The sequence below is a fragment of the Rattus norvegicus genome, chromosome 6 (assembly GCF_021556685.1).
Source record: "Rattus norvegicus strain SHRSP/BbbUtx chromosome 6, alternate assembly SHRSP_T2T, whole genome shotgun sequence".
Taxonomy (NCBI): domain Eukaryota; kingdom Metazoa; phylum Chordata; class Mammalia; order Rodentia; family Muridae; genus Rattus; species Rattus norvegicus.
In genome coordinates, this window is record NC_141539.1 from 17,579,454 (window position 1) to 17,599,282 (window position 19,829).

The 19,829-nt window shown below is 45.4% G+C and overlaps 1 long non-coding RNA gene and 1 pseudogene across 1 annotated transcript; one reads left to right on the forward strand and one right to left on the reverse strand.

The window, feature by feature from the left end:
• Window positions 1-3,151: 3,151 nt before the first annotated feature.
• On the forward strand, window positions 3,152-3,863 carry LOC148005063 (ATP synthase F(0) complex subunit e, mitochondrial pseudogene; annotated as a pseudogene).
• Window positions 3,864-9,028: 5,165 nt separating this feature from the next.
• On the reverse strand, window positions 9,029-13,382 carry LOC148005064 (uncharacterized). The gene is made up of 3 exons (XR_015622748.1): window positions 13,273-13,382; window positions 10,877-11,050; window positions 9,029-9,869 (listed from the first exon to the last, which is right to left on the reverse strand). It is a non-coding gene; the product is annotated as an uncharacterized LOC148005064 (long non-coding RNA).
• Between the last annotated feature and the right edge of the window lie 6,447 nt (window positions 13,383-19,829).

Here is a 19,829-nt window from a genome sequence, read left to right on the forward strand (position 1 = left end):
AAAATGGAGACGAAAATATACAATGATTAATTTTCTTCTGTGGGAAGCGAGGGGAATCAGAGGTTATCTTTGGCAGCCGAGGCCCAGGCACATGACCTAAGCCATTTGGATAGTACAAGCGACGTCTTTCAACCTGGAGAGAGTGGCTCCGTGCTTAAAAAGGAACTGAGAAAGTGAGGAGTCTCCGTGATAATGTTGGGGGGGGGGGGCGGGGGCCAGGGGCCAGGGGCCGGGGTCGGGGGTGGGGGTGGGGCAGCAAATACCAGGGCAGCGTCCTTACCCGCTTCTGCCCGTAGGTGAAGTTGGCCATGCTCTCTGTGCCCTAGACTTCCTGGGTTTTTTGCCAGCTTCCTGTGGCTGTTCTTCCAACGTTCCTGCCAACGAGAAGGCCACTTGATACCCTCTCAGCGAGTTTATTCTCTGCCTGAGTTAGCCGGAGTGGGTTTCTGTTGTTTGCAGTGGAGAACCCTTGAGTGGTACAGATGCCGCCTTTAGTTTTAAACAAACTGCACTTGGTTCATAACCAGATACCCAAATTGAAGTTTCCAGTGCATGGCTTCAAATGTGGGATTCAAATTTAGGGTGGGAGTTGGGGCTAAGTCATAGAAATCATTACCAGAAAAACTTTGCGAGGGTCTGGAAACAGGCTGAGCGCGGGAGCAGGAGGAGCCCGGATCTTGGGCAATCAAAAGCAGGTGTGAGGAAAGGAGGAAAATGGGTGTGGAGGGAGCCTGCCACCCCGCTCCAGGCTCCTGCTAAGTATCTCTCTTTTACTTCTTAAACTGTTTGGTTTACTTTTATGTTCACTGGTGTTTTGCCTGCGTGTATGTCTGTGTGAAGGTGTTGGATCCTTGGAACTGGAGTTACAGACCGTTGTAGCTGCCACGTAGGCGCTGGGAACTGAACCCTGGTCCTCTGGAAGAGCAGCCAGTGCTGTTAACAGCTGAGCCATCTCTCCAGCTCCCAGTTAGATGTCTCAATTGAGAATCTTTGGAATATCCAGTATTCATAACACCAAATTGTTTTCTCCCCCCTCCTTCCTTCCTTCTTTCCTTCCTCTCTCCTTACATTTTCCTTCCTTCATTCCTTTCTTTTCTTGTGTATGTGTGTATGTATCTGCGCATGTTCATGGGGTTAAACCTACATGTGAGGGGACTGGAGAGACGGCTCAGTGGTTAAGAGGACCGACAGCTCTTCCAGAGGCCCTGAGTTCAATTCCCAGCAACCACATGGTGGCTCACAACCATCTGTAATGGGATCTGATGCCCTCTTCTGGTCTGTCTGAGGACAGTGATAGTGTGCTCACATATGTAAATAGATAAATCATTAAAACAACAACAACAACAACAACAACAACCTACATGTGAGTGTTGAGGTCAGAGGTCAATCCTGGGTGTCTGGCTTTCTTACCCCGGGTTCTGGGATCCTCAGTCTTGTAGGGTAAGCAGTTTACCCTCTGAGCTGTCTCCTCATCCCCAAACATCAAACTTTAAATTCAAGAACTAAAAAAATCAAATACAGTATCAAATTATAACAAACTCTTACCAAAAAAAAAAAAAAATTTAGAGATTGACTGTGTCATAAATAACACAACCAGAACTTGTTCTCTGTTCTTTGAAGTCGTTCTCCAAGCATCAGAAGCCTGTGAGTAAAGACCTCAGCGTTGAGGACAAATCTCAACCGAAATCGTAAGAAGGGACAAATGGTCTCCAGAGTGCAGACTTGGCCTGCGCTAATAAGATTAAAGAGGTTCCCACCCTTACCTTACGGCGCAAGTCAAGTTCATAAAGCTTTCCTAGTGTCGCAGGAAGCCGTTCCCTCTGTGTGCAGACTGGAGAGGCGATCGCCTCCTACCCACCACCGTGTAGTTAGAGCAGTCAGCGTAACTTCACGGTCCTCGTGGGCACAATAAAGCAACTCGTTTGTCATTAAGCAGCTAGGAAATAATTTTATCAAAAATCAAGATATAAAATTATCATGTGAGCTGGAGCAGGTGTTCCCCTTTAAGGGTAGTTGTGTTGTGTGTGCAAACGCAGTGCACATGTGTCATGTCTGTGGATACACAGTCACAAAGCTTTTCACGCTTCCCTCCCAGCACGCAGCTTGACCTGTCCCATTTAGTGTATTTGATAAGGCTGAGACTAGTCTTATAACGGCCAAGGGGTGAGCGTTAGCGAAGTCCTCCCACTTAGAAGGGGACTTTCCACTTTTCTTTTTTTTTTTTTTTTTTGGTTCTCCCCCCCCCCCCCCAGCTGGGGACCGAACCCAGGGCCTTGCGCTTCCCAGGCAAGCGCTCTACCACTGAGCTAAATCCAAAACCCCCACTTTTCTTATTTTTAAATTTTTTATTTTATTTGTTTGTTTGGTTTTTCGAGATAGGGTTTCTTTGTGTAGCCTTGGCTATCTTAGAGCTGACTCTGTCGACCAGACTGACCTTGCACTCAGAGAGATCCACCTGTTTTTGCCTCCTGGAATTAAAGGCATATGTTACCACCACCCTGCTATCTTTATTAATCTAAAGTGGTGTGTGTGTGTGTGTGTGTGTGTGTGTGTGTGTGTTTCCATCTAAGTAAACGAACATTTCAAATAAGGCATTTCTATAATTTAAACTGTGGTACTTGAAGTGTTGAAGAATCTATGAGTTGAACGCTATTCTACACATGGGATGCAAAGATTTCAGCATAGACTGAAAGCTTCATTCTACAACAGCAGCACTTGGGAACCAGCCTATGAAATGTGGTATGACCCCACCCCCACCCCCGACACACACACACATATACACACACACACACACCACACACACACACACACACACCACACACACACCACACACACACACACACACACACACACACACACACACACACACAGAGTTTATAGTGAAGAGGACTTTACCCAATCAAGAATGAGAAGCTGTCCCTACAGAAGAGTTCAAGGGCCTTCAGGGTTAAACGCCGTAGAGGACACATCCCACTGCCAGTGCTGATCTCTTTTACCCATAATACACCACAAAACTGGGGTCTTCCTGGTGGCCACAACACAGGTTTAGAAATGCTGGCATAAAAATGTGGCGGGCATTTCCCAAAGGCAGAAATGTAAGTCTATAGCTGCATATAAGAATAGGACTATTTAAGACTTAGTACACCCCGCAATGTCGGTGTTTGAGGCCATTTTGTTCCTAATTGTCCCAATCTTGGCAACATCTCAGATTTCCTTCAGTAGATGAATGGACAAACTAAACACCATTGCTGGCAGAGAAGTGAGCTTCAGAACCATGAGAAGACATGGCAGGCACAGGACACAGAGGATGCGGCTCTCTTAGTCGCTTGCCTAGCAAGCCTACAGTAGTAGGTCCAATCTCTAGTTCTACAGAAACTGGGTGTGGCATTGCACCGCCTGTAACCCCAATATTAGAGAGGTAGGGGCAGGAGGAACAGAGATTCAAACTCGCCCTCAGCTACACGATACATTGGAGGCCATGCTGGACTACTCGGGACTCTGTTTCAAAAAACGTATAGTCTTTTTTTTTTTTTTGGTTCTTTTTTTCGGAGCTGGGGACCGAACCCAGGGCCTTGCGCTTCCTAGGTAAGCGCTCTACCACTGAGCTAAATCCCCAGCCCCAAAAATGTATAGTCTTAAAGGTCACGGACAAGATAGTGCCTCCAGCTCAGGTCTCCCCAACCTCCCCATCAAGCTCTGCCAATACTCTGCTCTGGTCTTTGGCTTGGCCTACAGTTAGCTAAATCCCCACCCCCACCCCCAACCCCCGTCGCCCCCGGGAGAGGAGGGAAGGAGGAAAAGATGAGCTGAAAGGGACTGAGAGAGAACTGGCAGAAGCTCAAGACCACAGCGTCCTCAAATGAGGCGTCACTGGGCTTGCTTTTCTCTAGTTGCTGAGGACCAATAAAGCTTTGCATAGAAAACACGCACATGCGCGACCGCACACATAAGTGAAACCATACAGAGGAGACTTAAATGCATAGTAATATGAAAAATCCTACTGTGTTATATACGGTATAATTCTAAGTATATAACACTGTGTCGAGTTGAAAGGCAGAAAACTCCGGAGGCAGTGAGAAGATCATGCCAAAGGTTTGTGGAAGAGAACGGTAAACATGCAGAGTGTGAAAGATTTATTTACTTCTCTTGTGAAGTGACAAGTATAAAGTACTCTGCCATAGTATGAAGATGGGTACATGTCGTCACTCATTGCTCGAACCCATAGGATATACGGCACTAAGGATGACCCCTAACATAACCCTGGACTCTGTGACTGAGTGGCAAGGGGTCTGTGATAAGTCAAGGTGGCACTCTAGGGAGGAAATCTTGAAACCGGGCAGGGTATGCACTGTAGGAACTGGGCCCAAACACAGTATCAGAGGAAACAGAAATTGGCAAAGATTAGTAAAGAGAAGCGAAAGGGAAAAAGTTAAAATGAGGGCGTAGTGGGCTGGAGAGAGCTCAGTGGTTAAGAGTCCCTAGCTGCTCTTCCAGAGGACCAAGCACCACAGGGTGGGTCTGTTAACTCCAGTTCCAGGGATCTTACGCCCTCTTCTGGCTTCTGTGGGCACTGCATGCAGGCAGGCAAAACATACCACTATTTTTTTTTTAAATGAGGAGGTAGCGTTTAATAACGCAATCACTCAAGAGGCTGAGGCAAGAGAATCATGAGTCTGAAGCCAGCCTGAGGTATTTATGTGTACATGGTCTCAAAACAACAACAGTAAATTGGTTAACAGAATTCAAATTGAAAAAATTGTGGGTTTTTTTTTTCAAAGATTTGTCTTTATCTTATGTGTGTGTGTGTGTGTGTGTGTGTGTGTGTGTGTGTGTGTGTGTGTACCCCACCTGTGTGTCTGGCGCCTGTAGAGACTATAAGAAGGCGTCATATCCTCTGGAACTGGACTTACAGATGTGTAAACTATCAGGTTCAGGTAGGTGCTGGGAACTGAACCAAGTCCTCTTCAGAAAGAGCCATTGCTCTTAACCCCCAGAGCCATCGCTCCAGCCCCCAGAAAATATATTTTAAAATAAACAATATAGATAAGAGAAGCATGTAAACAGGATTCCTTTAAATGACTGGCAGATACTCCAGACACTTAGCATTTCTGACAGGAATGACTATTTATAAGATTCCCTCAGAAATTTCACTTTCAATTAGAAGTTCAGAAGAAATCATCTAAGCTTCACCTGCAGGGCAGTTGTCTGAAAATAGTTTTTAATATCACAAAACCAGATTTCAAAAAAAAAAAAAAAACCTACCGTATGTGCAATTAAAATATCGTGATTATACAAGTTCTGGCTGTAAGTTGAAATTCCATTCAGCTCTAAAAGTCGTAATGTAAGACTGTTTAAATACGCAGAAAAGGCTTGCCATTTTATTAGGTGAAAAAAATTACAAAAGAGTACTGCTGTATCTCTTTTTTTTCCTAAGATTTATTTATTTTGAGCATACTGTCACTCTCTTCAGACACACCAGCAGAGGGCATTGGCTCCCATCACAGATGGTTGTGAGCCACCATGTGGTTGCTGGGAATTGAACTCAGGACCTCTGGAAGATCAGTCAGTGCTCTTAACCGCCGAGCCATCTCTCCAGCCCTGATTGTATATTCCTGAGATTTCAAGGACACCATAATCTGTATGTGAATCTGCATAGGAAAAAGCAAAAGCTATCCTCTGGCGTGTTTGTAATGATCGCTTCTGGGTTCCCAGGTTATAGACAGTATTTTATTCTTACAGTGTTTCCTATGTTGATACAGTGTAATGTGACTTTGGATCTGTGTTTAAAACAAGCAAGAGGAGCCAGGTATGGTGGCGTATGCTTTTAATCCCAGCACTTGGGAGGCAAAAGCAGGTGGATCTTTGCAAGTTTGAGGCCAGCCTGGTGTACAAAGTGAATTCCAGGACAGCCAGGGATACACAGAGAAACCCTGTCTTGAAAAAAACAAAATAACAGAAAAACCAAAAGGAAATGCAGAACACCAGTTTGCATTCTATCTTAACTCAGTTATGAACCAGACATGGTGGGTAGCACATCCTTGCCAGTCCAGCATTTGGGAAGTAGAGGCAGGAGGACATCCTTGAATCTGGAATTCAAGGACATCCTCAGCTCTGTAGTGGTCTGAGTTCACCTAGTACTAGCTAAGACTTTGCCTCAAAACAAAACAACAAAACAAAACAAAACACCATCAATACAAAAAACTATGACTCAACAGCTTTTTCTGTTGGGGCAGGTGTGGGGTGTGGGGCGTCGGGCGTGGGGCATGGGGGGTGTGGTGTGTGTGTGTGTGGGAGGGGACAGGCAGTGGGCTGTGGGGTGGGGGTGGGAGGTGGGGGGAATTGGATACTGAGGGCTTAAATTGCAAAACTCAGCTCTAATGTCCTTCTAGAGGATTAGTTCTGCTGAGTCAGAGAAGTCAGAGAAAAGCAGCTTTAGACTCTCTCAACTATGGTCATTAAATGCTTGCGTAGATTTTTGGCTGACGCGCCCGGGTTTGGGAACGGGGTGACAATGGAGCAGTCTGTATATAATAATTATCCCGTTCTGTCTACCCTAAGCTGTTCATTGTCGTCTTTGCATTAAAAGACACACTAGAGAGAGTGTGAGAACAGCTGGTATGAGGGCGAGCCTGGGTTCTTACTCCAGCGCTCAACACTGGGTAAGGCAGATCGTCCTAGAAGCAGTCTGCTGCCACTTCCGGTTTTCTCCTTGAGCCACACCATGGTGATATTTATTCTTATTGAAACTATGGAATTGTAAAAATTATCTTCATATCATTTTTAAATCATGCATGTCTGTGCCTAGGTCTGTGAGCCACCTGACATAGGTGCTTGGAACCAAGTTCGAGTCTTCTGCCGGGGCAGTAGTTCTCAACCTGTGGGTCACAACTTATTGGGGGGAGGGTGTCAAACAATCTTTTATAGGGGTCACATATCAGATATCCTGCATACCAGATATTTACACCGTGATTCATGACAATAGCAAATTTACAGTTATAAAGTAGCAATGAAGATAGTTTCATGGCTGGGGGTCAGTATAACTTGAGGAACTGTATTAAAGGGTCACAGCATTGGAAGGATTGAGAACCGCTGTGCTTTTTATGGTTGAGCCGTCTCTTTGGCCCTAACATTTACTCATTATAGAAGCGATTAGCGATAATACTGGTCTTGTCTTTGTATTCTATTGGCATTTAGTGTTAAGTTCGTGGCAACTGTGTCTATTCTGTATAAAACCTAGAGCCAGGATATGTAATATGTATATATGTAAATATATAATATTTATATGAGTACACTGTGGCTGTCTTCAGACACACCAGAAGAGGGCATCAGATCCCATGACAGATGGTTGTGAGCCACCATGTGGTTGCTGGGATTTGAACTCAGGACCTCTGGAAGAGCAGTCAGTGCTCTTAACCACTGAGCCATCTCTCCAGCCCGGATACATACTTTTAAAAGTAAATGTCTCAGGCTGCGTGTGGCGGTGGCATGTGTTTTGAGTCTCAGCACTCAGGAGGCAGAGGTAGGTAGATCTCTATTGTCTGAGGCCAGCCAAGAGCTACATAGGAGATCCTGTCTCTAAAACTACAAAAAAGAACTGTCTTCATGTGGGGGATGGGCTCTCCCGTAGCTCAGGCTGGCGTGGAATTGATCTGTAGCCGAGGATGACCTTGAATGTCTGGCCCTCCTTCCTCTCTAACTCTAAAACGCTGGGATGGCAGGCATGCAGCACCACAAACTCATTTGTGAACCCCTGGGTTGCTGGGGTTGAACCCAGGACTTTGTCCATGCTGGCAAGCACATTCTACCAGCTGAGCTAAACTGCCAGCCCCTAAGGCAGAAACTTGAAAGCTGGAGAGATTTCTGTGCTTCCAAAGGACGGGTTCTTTCCCCCTCTTCACTAAGCAGAAAGGGGAGAGTTAAAAATAAGCACCACAGAGAACAAAAATGCCCTCTGGAGACAATATTATAGCATTTCTCAAAAGCATAAAGGCCGCTGTGCAAAATACATAAGAGCCGTTCTTTCTAACAAAGAAGTTGAGTGGGTTTTTGGGTGGGGCTCTCAGTTACTGAACAACGCCTTCCTGTATCTATCATGTACCCCCTCTGAAAATGAGCACAAGCTTGTACCTTGCAAAGTGTACAACTGAATGGCTTTTTACTACATCCAGAATTGTATATCGCCACCAACTAACTTCAGAGTGTTCTCATCTTGCTCGCCCAAAGGAACTGTGTGGCCATTAGCAGTGCCTCCTCGATCCCCGTTGTGTCCAGACAGATGGCCACTGCTCCATCTCTGTCTATGGGTTTAGCTGCTCTGGACATCTCGTAAAAAGGAATCAATTCCACACGCCGCTGTAGTTGGAGTTATTCCCAATGTTTGCCCATTGTGGATAATGCGGCTGGGAGCACTAGGTCTGGCATGTACATGTCCCTATAGCTCTGGAGTTGCTGGGTCATCAGGTGACAACCCTGTGATTAACAGTTTGAGGAACACTCTGGCATTAGCTTTTAAGGGTCCTAATTGCTAAATCACACAAACACAACATTTATTCGTCCTCTGTCTTGTCTTTCTCTCTTTCCTTTTTTTTTTTTAAGATTTATTTTATGTATATGAGTACACTGTTGCTGTCCTCAGACACACCAGAAGAGGGTATCAGATCCCACTACAGATGGTTGTGAGCCACTATGTGGTTGCTGGGAATTGAACTCAGGACCTCTGGAAGAGCAGTCAGTGCTCTTAACCGCTGAGCCATTCCCCAGCCCCTCTTTTTCCTTTTTTTACTTTACAAGGTTTCTTCCCCCCCCCCCCCCCCCCCCCCGGAGCTGGGGACCGAACCCAGGGCCTTGCACTTCCTAGGCAAGCGCTCTACCACTGAGCTAAATCCCCAACCCCACAAGGTTTCTTTATGTAGCCCCTAGCTGCCCTAGAGCTTGCTATGTAAACCGGGATGTCCTTGAACTCATAGAGATCCTCCAACCTCTACCTTCCCAGTGCTAGGATTAAAGGTATGAGCCACCAGGCCTGACATTCTTCTTCTTTCTTTTTTAATCAACTTAAGCTGGTTTCAGGAACATTTTTTTGTAACTTCATGAGTCTTTACAAAATCGTCCGGTTCTTTTTCTTTTCTTTAGAGCCCAGGATGACCTTGAACTTGTCACGTAGTGAGGATGACCTTGAGCTCCTTATCTCTGGCTTCCTCCTCCCGAGTCCTGGAGCACAGGTGTGCACCCTGGTGCTTCGTCACTTCCGCTTCAGACTTTCCTGACCCCTCAGTCCCCTTTACTTTGGTCCCATTTTTATAGCCTGCTAGACAACGCACACTCTAACTTTATTTTGGCTGCGGGTCTCTATCTCCTCACGCCCGTTAGCTCAAGCATAAGAATGTTAAGAAAGACACACGATAAGGTAATGGGAGTGTTTAAGAGGGCACAGGTCATAGCTCAATGGTAAAGGGCTTGTCTGGAGTGTTCAGGGCTCTGTTTAATCCCCAACACTGCAAACAGAGAACAGAGAACAGAAGCATCTTCTAAAAATCCATTAAAGGAAACCCTAGTAATAGGCTAGCCTCAGATAAAAACTAGTACTGAAAGCTAGTTCTCAGGTGAGAGCCACTCGGAGGGCACCTCAGCAGGATCCATCAGTTAAAATACGAAAAGCTTCACTGATTTCATTGAGAGTTGGGCCACACCCCTTCCTGCTTTCCTAGTAGCTGATAAGGGTTCTCTTGGTTTTCATGGCTCCTCTGTGAGGGTAGAATAGCTGTGTCAATGTGTTGTCACTAATAGAATGGCCGATTGTTCCAGTACAGTCCTGCCCAAGTTCTCATCCACCTCATCATCTTACTTCATCTTCCCGTTTCTTCTTCAAACTGTAAGGCAAACCAACAAACCTTAAAAAAAAAACCAAGTTAATGGGCCAACAAGATGGCTCATGGGAAAAGGCTCTTGCTGTCAAACCTGACAACCCCGAGTTTTGTCCACAGACCCACGACATGGAAGAGGAAAGGGGGACTCCTGAAAACCTTCCTGTGACCTTTATATACATGCTACAGTATAGCACCCATACACCCTCACCCTCTTCCTATGCACAATACACAATAAACCAATGTTAGAACGTGTACTTAGTACAACATGTACAAAATAAGCGTATAAAGAACACAGAGGGCAAGGTAACAGCAGAGCTAACTCTGCCCCAGTGTGCTTTTAGACCGACTCACAGGCAGTCTGTGGACCAGCTGCCCTAGAATCAGGTCATGCCTCTAGTCCTTTCAGCCATGAAACCAGACTGGGATCACATGATATAAAACAGAGCTGCTGGGTCTACTACTTTAGCAGGAGCCAAGAGTAATAGCAGTGCCATTAGATGACATTACTGGAAGAGACTGGGACAGGAGGCAATGGTGGCTGATTTGTTTCAGTGTTCTAGTAGTCTCATATAGCCCAGGCTGGCCTCAGACTCTGTAGATGAAGATGACAGTGAACTCTTTCCTCTTCCTGCTTCTACTTTTCTAAGAGCTAGTCCCACAGGCCTGCATCTCTCTGCTAGGCTTGGGTTTTCTTCTTAATTAATATTTAAGTGAGAATGAATCACCCACTTTTGCAATCAACTTCTGACTTGGGTTGTAGCAGTTCTGCTAGGACATTGCTTCTTGTAATCAATCACGGTTTACGCACCGTGATCAAAGGCAAGGCAAGCTCTTTGTCTACACGTTGCTCAACCACCACCTCCTTGTGATCCAGGTTGGGTTAAGCATCCATAGGAAAGGCAATTTGCCTACTTGGCTATTGTGCAGAGCAAAGGGTAGGAGTCAGAACTAGTCCTGCAGAAGCCCCGTTCCTCCCCAGGCCTTCCCATCCCTTTTTTCATGCCACCCACCTATTTCCTAAAATCCAAAGGGTCAGACTCATAGCAAAGTCTCCCAGAGTGCAGCAAAGTCCACCGTTTTCAAGTCGACTTGTAACATGTCACAGCTGGGACAGGACAGGAAGTTCCACGAGCCAAAGGTCAAGCTTCAGGATGGGTGGAAGACTGGCCCGAGGTCCTGTCTTTCTGTGAGTACATAATCCAGAGATACACGACTGTTTTTAGGAGGGGGAAAATGCAGGCTTTAGAAGGTTAGGGTGGGAAGTGGCTTTTGAAATAAAAGTACACACTCTTCTCATTAATAAAACAACTTTCCAGAACACTGTATTGTTCTGGAAAATATATGTTTATATATTTTTTTCCATTGAGCTTCACGAAAATCTTCCATGTGGAGGGCTGTCCTGGTTTCTAAAGATCACAATTCACACTTTGCCTTACATTCATCTGCCTTGCTTTTCTTTTCTTTTCTCTTTCTTCTTTTCTTTTGTTCCTTTGAGTTTAATGAAAAAACATAAAAAAAAAAAAAAACTTCTCTGCGGCTAATGTCAAGTTTGCATTTCCCAGATTGTTTGGACATATTCCAAAAGAAATATCTCAGTCATATCTTTAAAGAAAAAGGCATTTAGTACAAAACTTAAATGCTGCCAGAGGGAAGGGACGGGAACTTTGAGAGAGGACAGAGACAAGCTTCACGTTCTACTAGCAAACTTCTGACCAGACCTCTGGGCCTTAGCGTTTCGTGAATGTGAGTTGGCCGAGTCAGTTGTGAAAGACTCAGACCCAGAATAAATCAGGAAAAAGGTAAAGTTATTTTCATGGGCTTTGGACTACCTAACTGGAAATGCATTGTTCCCAGACCAACCACAACACAATCGTTTGTTTGCTTCATGGTGGCCTGCCTACCACCCTGCATTGTGGGTTTGCTCTGCAGTGGTCCAGTATAGCACAAAGACTGCAGAGCCGAGAAGTTAGAGCCAGAGCCCTGGAGGCAACAAGCCCTGGAGTATCACAGGGGGGCTTTCTCAGTGTGGCTGGCTACCCTTAGTAATATTCCTTGGACAGGCTGGCTGGCTTTGGGCCTCTGAGGAGTCGTGTTGATTTAAGGGTCATGGAGCCCTTTGGGCCCCTAAACATATTCCAGAGAAGCTGAGTTCTTATCTGTAAGGCGGGTGTAAAAGGTGGCAGGATGAGGGCTTGAAGTTTCAGTGAAGTAAAAGCCACCGTGCTGAGCTGGTGGAACACAACTTTAAGCCCATCATTGAGAGACAAAAGGCAGGCAGATTTCATAGCAAGTTCTAGACCAACCAGAGCTACATGAGTGCCTGTCTAAAACAGAGAGGGAGGGAAGTTATGGACTCAGTGGAGTGTGGTAGTTGGTGAGGGCCTATAACCCTGCATTTGAGAAGCTGAAATTGGTGCATCCAAGATCATCTTGGGCCACACAGTGAGACCTCGTCTCAAAGCAAAGCAAAGCAAAACAAAACAACAACAAACAAAAACAGGAAGTGTGTGGACTCAGGAAGGGGACTGCTGGACTCAGTTCTCTTCCTTCTAACCATGAAACGTTGACAAGTCAATCAACTGCTCTATGCCTCAGTTTCCCTATCTGTAATGAGTGGTGAAATAGTCATTATTTTAGTAGTATTACTCTTTCAGTTGTATTTGCTCACTTAGCGTGGGGAATATGAGCTCAGGTTAGACTACTGTGGAAAAGGTTTGTTTTACCCCGTTGATCATGTGCACATGTTATCTATGTAAGATAAATGATGTGTGCATTTGTTAGATAAGGAAGGTAGAAGATAAATTAGGGCTGGTGACCAATCCTAAAATTCTTTTTTAAAAAAATATTTGTTTATTTTATTTATGTGAGTACACTGTAGCTATCTTCAGACACACCAGAAGAGGGCATCGGATCCCATCACAGATGGTTATGAGCCACCATGTGGTTGCTGGGAACTGAACTCAGGACCTCTGGAAGAGCAGTCAGTGCCCTTAACCACTGAGCCATCTCTCCAGCCCTGTAGCTCCAGTCCTAAGGGATCAGATGATCTATTCTAACCTTATCACAGGCATACATATAGCATCACATACATACATACACACATACACACATATATGCAAGCAGACCATCCATACACATAAAGTTAAATAAGTAAACATTTAAAGGCTTTAAAGAAATACACACACACACACACACACACACACACACACACACACACACACAGAGAGACACACACACACTTATATATTTATTTATTCCTATATTAAGAGGAAGCAAATCCCAGTATAGCATGTGTCTTAGTTAGGATTTTTATTGCTATGAAGAGACACCATTACTAAGACAACTCTTATAAAAGAAAGAATTTAATTGAGGGCCTACTAATAATTTTAGAGGCTTAGTCCATTACCATCATGGTGGGGAGCATGGCAGCAGACAGGCAGGTATGGGCCGGGCAGTAGCTGAGAGCTTTGCATCCGGAGCCACAGGCAGCAGGCAGAGAGCCACTGGACCTAGTGTGAACTTTTGAACCCTGAGTGACGTACTTCCTCCAACAAGGCCACACCCCCTAACCCTTCCGATCCATTTAAACAGTTCACTAACTGGGGAGTGAAGCTGTATGCAAACACGTGAGCCTTTGGGGGCCATTCTCATTCAAACCACCACAGCACGTTTGCAGATTATTATAAGTACTAACATTTACTGACCGTTTTCTGTGTGTAGGGCAACATTTGAAGAACTTTACGTACATTAATACGTACTCTCCCTATTAAGGAAGAATTCTTTTTTTTATTATAGAAATAGAGAAAACTGGGCTGGAGAGATGGCTCAGCCGTTAAAGGCTAGGCTCACAACCAAATATATAAGAAATGGAGAAAACTGAGCTTCTGGGACTTAGTTCACTTGTCAGAAGTCACACCAGTGGTTTCGATGAGCTGGAACCTGTACTGGATCAGTCTCGTTCCAGTATCCATCTGTTAATTACTATGCAAAGCTGGCCTCCTAGTGCGATGCTCGAAGTATATATGAACACAGCTGTGTACCTAGGCTGGGAATAGGGTTCAGTTGTAGAGAGCTCACCTCCCGTGCACAAAGCCCTGGGTTCTGGGTTCAGACACAGCACCCTGTCACTGAGGAATGGCAGTGTACATCTGTGATCCCACCACCGGGAGGTGGAGGCAGGAGGGTCAAGAAGTACTGTTGCTGGGTATCAAGTTCAAAACTAGCCCGGGATACAAGGGACGCCTCGCTCAAAAGTGAACCAAAAAAAAAACAAAATGACAAAACAAAACAAAAACACTCAACAATGTATTTATGAGAAGAAAGGGAGGGAGGCAGGGAGGGAGGGAGGCAGGGAGGGAGGAAGGAGGAAGGAAGGGGCCTGAAAACCCACGGAAACAAAAAGGAGACTCCCACTTTTTGCCCTTTTGGTACTGAGCCTTGGCCTGTAGCTGCTGACCTAACTGCTCTCCAGCCTAAAACGTTCTCTCTCTCTCTCTTTTTTTTTCTTTCTTTTTTCTTTTTTTCGGAGCTGGGGACTGAACCCAGGGCCTTGCGCTTGGAAACGTTCTCTTTTTGTGACACGTACTTGTACGCGGTTTGAATTATTTTATGAAAAACACAAATATAAATTCGCACAGCTGCCTTCGGAATAAAAAAAAATCATTGTAAAGTAAATGAACTCATTTGACTAAATGAGGACTTACTTGCCAGGCAGAATTATTCCGTTCTTCACAAACGCTAAATAAGCAGCTCTGTCCTGCTGACAAGAAGACAGAGGTACCTTATCTCCTGGCTTGTAAGTCGTACAGTTTGGAATGAGTGTGGCTGCAGATGCTGTGTGCGCCACGCATGTGTGTGCACTGAGCCCCCAAAAGTTGGCACACATTTTCAAATACCAGATCGACCCACGGGAATACCCTGTAGTGGGTGGTTGAGAACAGTCTCCAAAGCCACACAGACAAAGGCGAGACCTTGACATCTACTAATCACAGTGGCCTGGGCTTAGCGCATCTACGATTTTCATTTGCAGACCCTTGATATAAAATTTGGATGTGATACTGATCTCCATCGCACAAGGGAGTAATGAAGACGAAAAGTATTAGTGCAGACAGCATGCTTAGCACACAGCGCATCTTTCGTTTTTGATTTTGTGTTTGGAGTCAGGAGCTATTATGTAGCTCTGGCTGTCTTGGGACTCACTCTGTAGACCAGGCTGGCCTCAAACTCACAGAGATCTGCCTGCTTCTGCTTCCTAAGAGCTGGGACTAAAGGCGTACACCACCACACTTAGCCAGAACCCATCTTATTAGAAGGAGTAGATCAATATTAGTTTTTGCCTTTTGTGGGGGCCGGGGTTGTACCTCAGTGGTAGAGAGCCCTTGCTTGGTACGTGCAAGGCCCTGGACTTGATCCTAGAACTGAAAGAGAAAGTAGACCCCTTTATTATAGAGGTGTTCCCTTCCCGACTTTCTCCGCCCTCTCCCTCTCCCTCTCCCTCTCCCCGCCTCTCTCTGCCTCCCTCTGTACCTGTGTGAGTGTATGTGTGTGTGAGTGTATGTGTGTGTGTGTATGTGTGTGTGTGTGTATGTGTGTGTGTGTGTATGTGTGTGTGTATGTGTGTGTGTGTACACATGTGTGTGTTCATAAACTGGAAGTAACTGTTACATATCTTCCTCATTGGCTGTCCACCTTTTTTTCTACTTTTTTTAAAATTGGGTTTTGTTTTTTTGGTTTTTTTTTTTTTTTTTTTTCATTTTAAATGTTATCCCCTTTCCCAGTTCCCCGTCCATAACCCTCCTATCCCACCCCACCCCCCTGCTTCTATGAGGGTGTTCCCCCACCCTCCCACCCACCCCTTCCTGCCTCCCCACCCTGACATTCCTCTACCCTGGGGCATCTAGCCTTGGCAGGACCAAGGGCCTCTCCTCCCATTGATGCCCAACAAGGCCATCCTCTGCTACATATGCAGCTGGAGCCCTGGGTCCCTCCATGTGTACTTTTTGGAGAGTGGTTTAGACCCTGGGAGCTGTGGTTGGTTGGTATTGTTGTTCTTATGGGGTTGAAAACCCCTTCAGCTCCTTCATTCCTTTCTCTAACTTCTCCATTGGGAAGCCCTTCTCAGTTCAATGGTTGGCTGCAAGCATCTGCCTCTGTATTCATCATGCTCTGTCAGAGCTTCTCAGGAGACAGCTACATAAGGCTCCTGTCAGTTTGCACTTCTTGGCATCACCAATATTGTCTGGGTTTGGTGGCTATATATGGGCTGGATCCCCAGGTGGGGCAGACTCTGAATGGCCTTTCCTTCAGTCTCTGCTCCAAACTTTGCCTCCATATTTCCTCCTGTGAATATTTTTGTTCTCCCTTCTAGGAAGGACTGAAGCATCTGCACTTTGGTTGTCCTTCTTCTTGAGCTTCATGTGGTCTGTGGATTGTATCTTGGGTAATCTGAGCTTCTGGGCTAATATCCACTTATCGGTGAGTGCATACCATGTGTGTTCTTTTGTGATTGGGTTGCCTCACTCAGGATTTCTAGTTCCATCCATTTGCCTGTGAATTTCATGAAGTCATTGTTTTTAATAGCAGAGTAATACTCCATTGTGTAGATGTACCACATTTTCTGTATCCATTCCTCTGTTGAAGGACGTCAGAGTTCTTTCCAGCTTCTGGCTATTATAAATAAGGCTGCTAGGTCCACCTTATTTTTAGTTTTTTTTTTCTACCAGTGCTGGATATTGAACCTAGGGCCTTCCTCACACATGCTAGGCAACACTCTCCCACTGTGCAATGGCCCCAGTCCTTAACCTTAGTTTCTGAGACAAGGCCTTTGGAGAAACCCGGTCACTGGTTAGCTAGACTGGAAGGCCTCAAGCACCCTCCTGTCCTCTGCCACCCAGAGCTGAGGCACCCAGTTGTCTTGGGGGGTTAAACTCAAGTTCTCACATAAAGAGTAGAGCCAGCACTTTATGCTAACTGACCACCTCCCCAGGTCCCGTCACGATTTCTTTTTCTTTTCTTTCTTTTTTAAATGATGATCTGGTTTGTTTGTTTTTGTTTTTGTTTTTTTAAGATTTATTTATTTATTTTATATATATGTATATACTTCAGACACACCATTACAGATGGTTGTGAGCCACCATGTGGTTGCTGGGAATTGAACTCAGGACCTCTGGAAGAGCAGTCAGTGCTCTTAACCAGTCATCTCTCCAGTTCCTCTTCACAATTTCTATCAATGTTGGGAGTTGACTTTTTCCATTCATCTTGATTTAGACATGAAAGCTCATGTCTTTGGGAATTCTACTGTAAACAATTTGCCTGTGCTATTTTTTTTTTTTTAATGCACCAAGGTATTTGCCTAAAATGATCTTTGGGGTGTTGTGAATCAGTGAATGTCCGTCATTACAAACTGGAGTTTGACACATCTCTAGGGTAATATTTGGGGGACCCTAAAGTGCCCAAGAGCAGCCTTCTTTCCTGCTGAGACTCTGAACAAATTGAGACAAAATGACCATTACAGAACATTAACTGCCGAGCCAGCTCTCCAGTTGACTGGATCTTAAGAGCAGAGTTATCCCAAGGCACACAATCTGTCCCCCTGAACCTGATAATCAGACGATGCTCAGCCCAGGGAAGAAAGGGACAGCCAGGGCCCTGGAGTGAAGCTGAGTGCTTCTCCCGTGGGCGTCCAAGGACATTAAAGGAAGGGAGGAGATCTTTGATGTGTGTAAGGTGGTGTTTTGAATGGAAAGTGCAATGCAGTGAATATAAAAAGCTCTCATAAAGTTCTGAGAGGACATAACAAGCTACATTAATAACGATACATAAAAACCAGCCACAGGGGCTGGGGATTCAGCTCAGTGGTAGAGCGCTTGCCTAGGAAGCGCAAGGCCCTGAGTTCGGTCCCCAGCTCCGGAAAAAAAAAAAAAAAAGAACCAAAAAAACAAAAACAAAAACAAAAAAAACAAAAAAAAAAGAACCAAAAAAAAACCCCCAAAAAAACAAAAACAAACAAACAAACAAACAAAACAGCCACAGCCATGCTTTTGGAATATATTGAAGATGAGAGAACTTTTATTTTTCCTTTACCTACCCCCTTTTCATCTACTGTTTTAGTCTTTACCTGACGTGTATATTACTTTTATTTCTAAAAATATTGCTAAGGGTTATTGAGACCAAGAGTCTGAGAATTACTACTGAGGGTTTTTTTTTAAATAGCTCTCTGAAAAAAAATGTATAATAAGTGTTATTTTTTAAAAAAAAAAATACAAACAAGGTGGCAGTAAAAGAGCTCTCTTTCTAGCTTTGGGAGTCCTAATGAACTATAATCACAGAGACGCCAGACTAGTCAAAATTGGAAGAAAGAGCTATAATCACTGGAAAAGAACTCTCTCCACAATTTGAAAGATCCCAGAAAAAGCAACAGTAATGACAGCAGGGCTGACTTCAGGAAAAGCAGAAACAGGAGCAGCTGTGGTGGCGCCTAGAGTGGGTGGGATGCGTGGCAACTCGAAGTGACACAGGAGAGCACTAACTGCCTGCCACCCAGGACCCCCCGGGGAGGGAGGACAGAAGACCTAAAGTGTAAAATCAACAGGACTCAAATCTAGGAGAAAACCCTGAAGAAAGGACCCCACTGGTCCTTTCGGCTACAGTGACCTTGGAGACACACCGACATGGTTGTGTAACTGAAGCATGGTGTTGGAGAAGCTGGAAACACGAAGGAGCGGCTTCCTGCAGCCCCAGGTGGTCAAAAGGTCAGTGTGACTGAGTCCGAAAGGAGGTCAAGCCACTTACCACCTTGGACTCTTTGTATTTGTCCAGCAGCGAACTCATTACAAGGCACGCATGTGGCCTAATTACTTGTCCCACTCTGTCACCAGAACAGACCCGGTAAGAGAATTCCAAAGTACTGTGAACTCATGTTGCAATCTTGCACAGACCACGGAACAGGTACTTCAGGACCCAAATTCCTTAACCGGCTCTGTCTTACTACAGACTTCACATTCCAGCCCGTTGTTTGAAGTGCTCGCAGCTGCCCATGTGAAGCCTTTCTGTCTGTTCACAGCCTCGATGTGCCCAAGAACAAAGATGTTTCTTAAACTTCCCAACTCACAAAACGAAAGCAGCCATTATATAATGAAGCTCGGTGCTTCAGGGCTGAGTAGCCCCCGACGATCTCCCTGCCCGAGGTTACTCGGGCAGGCACAGAGAAAACAGAGGGGAAAAACATTTCTCAGGCAGGAAAATGAGTGTGAGGATTAGTCCGCAGTTAGATGGGCTCCTACGTCCATGAGGTTGTAACTTTATCTTGACAACATGGTCTTTCCTGGAAGAGACTTGAGCAGCGAATTTATCATTTATAATTTGTGGCTTAAATTTGAGCCATACACCAAGCAGTTGTGTTGGTCTGAGGCACTTTGGAGTCCTAAAGCCCAGGAGACAGAAAGAGACCACTTCGAACTTGAGGCCCCCAAACTCCTCGGGGTGTAACTGCAGGCGCATAAAGGGCAGGGTTTCTGCATTGGTTTTCTCAGGAAATGTATGGAACCTGGACCGCGTGCCTTTGTGTCTTTGTTTTAGATTTGGGGAGGGAGCAGACTGTGATAGTTGGAGCCTGGGGAGGGGGAGGGGCCGCTCCTATCTGGTGACAGCGGGTTTTCATATATTCCAGGGTCCTCCTGGGAAATGAGAAGTTGGAAGCGGAGAGGGGGGAAATGGGTGGAGAAATGGGAAGCCAAGGGAGGGGAGGAGTGCCAGAGATGACTGCTGACTTCACAGTTTTCCACCGGGGCCTGCCCTGCCTACCTCTGTTGACATCAAAGCTTTCTCAGCGCCTTTGCGTGCCTGCTCAGTCCGCCCTGCCTGCTGCCACCCGGGGAAGAACTGGCTGCTAGCCCTGCAACAAAGCGGAGGACAAGTTTTCTGCAAAGGATCTCTCATCAAAAACACCCGCCCCCTTCCAGTACT